Raw genomic sequence first — 6,000 nt, forward strand, 5'->3', positions numbered from 1 at the left:
GTTTCGGGACAACAATAGTACTTACCTACACACACACATATATGTATATATATATATATATATATATATATATATATATATATATATATATGTATATATATATATATATATATATATATATGTATATATATATATATATATATATATATATATATATATATATATATATATATATATATATATATGTAAAAACAGATTAACTGAAGGAGCGTTCAAAGTCAGATGGAATAATCACAATGCCTCGTTTAGAAACCAGACTTTGCAGAATTCTACAGAACTCAGCAAGCATATTTGGAACCTCAAAGACAATAATGTTGAATATTCAATAACATGGCAAATTCTTGCATCCAGCACACCTTACAACAGTGGTAATAAAAGATGCAATCTTTGCTTAAAAGAGAAACTGTTTATTATATATCATCCAGACCTGTCATCCCTCAACAAGCGCAGTAAAATCATTTCAACATGCCGCCACAGACGGAAACACCTCCTAGGTAACACATGAGCCAATCACCGCGCCCCTACGCCTGCCTGTACCCACCCACTCTGTGCCCTATATAAACCATTGTATGTGAATGCTTCCATTAAAATATCCTGATAATTGAGGGAAACCCTCATGAAACAGTTCTGTCGAGATGAAGTAGTCATGTGATTTTTTCCCACACATATATAAAACGCTCTACCACGGTATCGAGCACTATTCTCTGGATAATCCAATCAAGACATATCTATATATATATATATATATATATATATATATATATATATATATATATATATATATATATATACATAGACACTTTACCCTTTCTCCTGATGGGTCATGGTTAGGGCCTTGCTTGGCAGCTCCCGCCATCAGTGTGTGAATGGGTGAATGTGGAAAAACTGTCAAAGCGCTTTGACAGCTTTACTATATATACATATATATATACATATATATATATATATATATATATATATATATATATATATATATATATATATATATATATATATATATATATATATATAGTAAATTGAAATGGTAAATTCATTTTCTACCTTCAAGGTACTCAAAGCGCTTTGACAGTTTTTCCACATTCACCTATTCACACACTGATGGCGGGAGCTGCCAAGCAAGGCCCTAACCATGACCCATCAGGAGAAAGGGTGAAGTGTCTTGGTCAGGGACACGACAAACATGACTAGGATTTCGGACCAAACTGGAATTTCTCAGGTTGCTGGCACGGCCGATCTACCAACCAAACCCATCCATCCATCCATTTTTTCTACCGCTTCTCTAACCACACCGTCCCAGTATATACATTATTATATTAATAATATATATACATATTATTCTAACGTTTGCACTCTTTGTGCGTCATTCCCACTTAGTCACCCACTCTACCTCGCACCTTTGCCGGTGTTACATCTCACTTTATCTGGCAGTAAGAGAAGCCTCCGCCTGTTACATTTTTTTTTTTTGGCCGGGGGGGGGTGTGTTAGACTATTATTTTTGACAAACTAGCATGAATCCAACAGTTTGCTTGCTTTTAGAATAAACAAAATATCACTGATTGAAATCAAGCCCTGATTCATATCATCATTCCTATTCATGGTTAAAAATCAATTTTCTTTTACCGCTGAGGTGTTTAATTTTTTTTCCTACTGATATCACTCACCTCCATTAAATTTTAACCATCAACCATGACCCCTCCCCTTGTGTGCTTATGTCCTAGAACAGCTTGACATAAAAACACCCTAACATATCCCACACACACATACACACACATTCATGTAAACATACAAGGTACCTTGAGCAACGTCTACCCTAATTAAAGCCTGGTCTTCCCAGATGGCTGGCATTAACGACGTGGATGGTCGGAAGGGTTGACATGTTTTATTGCATCTCATTAATGGTTGGGTTTAAAAACAGGGGGAAAAAAATTAATAAAGCATATGTTATGAGCATTAGTACAAAACACACACAAATGCCGCTTCTGCATTGTCTAAATAGAATGTTAATTTGTTTACATAAGACATCTGTAATGGATTCTGTACGTTTGCATTTATTCATGTGTGTCTGCTGTCGGCCACATTTCTATGATGTGGTACGAAATCACGAATGAAGGCACATTGAAGTGCAAATTATTGGTATTTGTGTGTGCAATATAGGCTCATTATGAACACATAGAGATCCAAGACATTGCTTTTGTACATAAAATGAGTCACCCTGCCTTTCAGCATGTGCTGTGGCTGTCTGTGCTCATTCATGTAAGGCAGCAAATGCCACAGTACAGTAGTTTAGAGAGTATATAGCCTCTGGGAAAAGGACAAAACACATTAGCTGCATGGACACTTTTCAATACAAATTCTCCCAGCAATTACACTGAACGCCAGCCCCCCCCCCCCAAACCCTTTCAGAACCCACCCCCTCTGACAAAATGGCCGGGGTCCAGCCAGTTTGTCTCACCGAGACCACCGGCGGAAGATCTCCCGCTTGTTGATAACCCAACGGCCACACCGATTTCCTCCGCAGGTCACATCCGTCACTGTGCCGTCGACAGAAGCATCCACTCACACAGCCTGAACACGTTTTCTCAATTGACGAGCAGGAGGCGATAAACTGATGGTGCCAAGAGAGTTGGTTTCCATGGCGACATTGGCGGTGCTGTTTGGAAACTGGTGTGCGTGCGTGCGTGTGTGTGTGTGTGTGTATGTGCGTGTGTGTGTGTGTGAGAAGAAGAAATGAGCTGCAACCATTGGTTCAAAAGGTAGGTGGTGATAGCAAGGTTGTGTTGCTTGTTCCTCCTTCCGTACATTATTCAAACAATTATATCGCCCACACTCAAAGCAAACACATACTGTACATTTTCAGTTTTTTTTTAATTATTATTATTTTTTATCGCTTATTGCATACGTTTACCAATAGAAACCATTTATACCAACCTACTCAGTGGCCTAGTGGTTAGAGTCTCTGCCCTGAGATCGGTAGGTCGTGAGTCATACCAAAGACTATAAAAAAAAATGGGACCCATTGCCTCCCTGCTTGGCACTCAGCATCAAGGGTTGGGATTGGGGGTTGAATCACCATAAATGATTTCCGGGCGCGGCACCGCTGCTGCCCACTGCTCCCCTCACTTCCCAGGGGGTGATCAAGGGGATGGGTCAAATACAGAGGACAAATTTCACCACACCTAGTGTGTATGTAAGACAATCATTGGTACTTTAACTTGAACTGTACTTTAACATACTTTTTACCACTTTTCGTGCACGACTCCAACTTGTTGTTTTGTCTAAGTCAGTGGTTCTCAAACTTTTTTTTTTGCACAAAGTATCACTTCAGAAAACACTTGGCTCTCCAAGTACCAGCATCATGACCAACATTTCAATACAGTAGCGTAGTAGGTCTAAATAGTCACTAAAAACAAGGCAGAGGTTTTATTTAACAAATTAATTTAATATTTTGGGCCACTGTAACGTTACACACGGTTGAATATATTTAATTAGGTGATACATTGGCACACCACTAGATGAAGCACAGTTTGAGGTACATGGTCGAATTTATCAATCCGTCAACTTCCTGGTTATGGTTATGATGTAATTCGAACATGCATGATACGTATTTGTCATTAGAACATGTCCGAATGGGACTAGAAAGAAGCAGAGTTTTTTTTAAGTCCATACCCCTTTTCCATTTCATAGCAATTTCTTATACTTTTACCAGTTCCTTTCCTGTTCTCGATGTGTAACGCAAATTAAATAAATAAACAAATACACAAATAATCAATAAAATTAAGTTAAGTACCACTGATGGTCACACACACACTAGGTGTGGTGACCCATGCCCTTTGATCCACCTCCGAGGAGGTGATGGGAGTAGTGAGCAGCAGCAGGGGCCACGCTCAGGAGTCATTTTGGTGATTTAACCCCCAATTCCAACCCTTGATGCTGAGTGCCAAACAGGGAGGTAATGGGTCCAATTTTTATAGCTTTTGGTATTAAATCACAACCTACCGATCTCAGGGCGGACACTCTAACCACAGTTCTCGTGAATTAAAGGTAGAGCTTGATTTAATCAATCTTTTGAATTTGGATTAATTATGCTTAATCACAGACTCACTTGCTTGATTTAAATGAACATTTGAACACAAATGCAATTTTAGCGCAAAATGCCATTTTGGAATATATTTTTTTAATGTTTTAGGGCTACTTGTATGCGTTTATTTGCTCAAGACTTGGTATTTGCGGTGCAATTTGAAGTGAAATTTGCCAGCGAGCACACCTGTTAGAGTCTCCTCACTGATCTTTGCACTGACGTATGCATTGACCTGATCACTGACCGTCCCAACACCCCATTTAGGTAAACATCCACAGTGAAGCTAAAAGAGCATCCATCCATCTATTTTTCTACCCCTGAAGCCTATCTCTGCTTCGCTCGGGCGGAAGGCGGCGTACACCCTGGACAAGTCGCCACCTCATCGCAGGGCCAACACAGATAAAAAGACAACACTCACACTCACATTCACACACTCGGGCCAATTTAATGTTGGCTAAATATAGCTTTAATAATTTCAGTTGAAAAACTTCAAATTCAAGCTTATTTTTTTCTTAAAAAACACTTTGATGTTTTGTGGCTACTTACTGTTTATTCTTAAAGCACATCAGGAGAACGTGTTGAGTACAGTAACGTGTTGAGTACAGTACATTGGTGCGATGTTATGCCATGTGACAGGACATAAAGGTTAACTCGCATCAATCATCTGCAATAAATTGCTTGCCATTCTACATGCATGTCTGGTCAGATCACATTAATGACATCCAACGAGTCAAGGCAGCTCTGATGGAATGTGCACTTCTGTGTTTCCATTTGCTGCACACCCACACAAAAAGTGTAAAAAAAAAAAAGGAGGTGCAATTAAATATATATATTTTTTTTGTAAAGAAAAAACACATTAGCCATTTTTAAAAAGAGATTCTAAAAACAAAAACAGCATCTTACCTTTATTCCAAACCTCAAATGATAAAGTTTTGGGTGCAGGGTCTTGTTGCATCCGCGTCACAGAGGCTGAAGCAGCACAGAGACACTGCGGTCCAGCACAGGAGCGTCTGACGGAGCTCTCACAGAGGGGGTTGGTCTCAGTAGAATCCGAGGAGCTGTGCAGCTTAACGAGCCTACGGAATGATGAGCTCTGCCTCACCTCAACACTCGGTGCTTGACTCCCCCACAGGACCCCCGCCCCTCCTCTTTTTGTCCTCACAATGGCGATGAAACCTCCTGTTGGCGGAAGATGCAGCCTATACCTGATCTCCCCTCTCTCTCCCTCTTTCACAGGCACATTCCCACACACTCATTTGCATCCCATTGAAAAGTTCACACACGCCTCAATATTTTCAATTATGACATCATTCACACTCTCTAGTATTTACTCTATTCAGCCTGACCCTAGCCTGGTCCGTGCAATATATGTACAATGGAACCTCAATTTAAGAACCGAGTTGGTTCTTGGACGTGGTTCACAGATCAAAAAGTTTGTATAGTAAAGCAGAGTTCCACACAGACCAAGCTGCAGAAAAAAAACATTTAAAGGGGAACATTATCACCAGACCTATGTAAGCGTCAATATATACCTTGATGGTGCAGAAGAAAGACCATATATTTTTTTAACCGATTTCCGAACTCTAAATGGGTGAATTTTGGCGAATTAAACGCCTTTCTGTTTATCGCTCTTTTTGCGATGACGTCAGAACGTGACGTCTCCGAGGTAATACAGCCGCCATTTTCATTTTCAACACATTACAAACACCAGCTCTCAGCTCGGTTATTTTCCGTTTTTTCGACAATTTTTTGGAACACACCTCGTCGGTGTGTTGTCGGAGGGTGTAACAACACTAACAGGGAGGGATTCAAGTTGCACCACTGGCCCGAAGATGCGAAAGTGTCTGCCGCCAGACCCCCATTGAATGTACCAAAGTGTCTCCACATTTTACCGGCGATGACAGACATGGCACAGAAATGTA

The 6,000-nt window shown here is 40.0% G+C and overlaps 1 protein-coding gene across 1 annotated transcript in view; it reads right to left on the bottom strand.

Moving 5' to 3' along the window:
• The window catches only part of LOC133563446 (excitatory amino acid transporter 2-like), a 94,275-nt gene extending 89,009 nt beyond the window's left edge, over positions 1-5,266 (bottom strand). The window contains exon 1 of the mRNA XM_061917573.1: positions 4,982-5,266. The gene's annotated coding sequence lies outside the window, so the exon portion shown is untranslated. The remainder of the gene's footprint in view (positions 1-4,981) is intronic.
• Positions 5,267-6,000: the final 734 nt, after the last annotated feature.

The sequence above is a fragment of the Nerophis ophidion genome, linkage group LG12 (genome assembly GCF_033978795.1).
Source record: "Nerophis ophidion isolate RoL-2023_Sa linkage group LG12, RoL_Noph_v1.0, whole genome shotgun sequence".
In the NCBI taxonomy this organism is placed as follows: domain Eukaryota; kingdom Metazoa; phylum Chordata; class Actinopteri; order Syngnathiformes; family Syngnathidae; genus Nerophis; species Nerophis ophidion.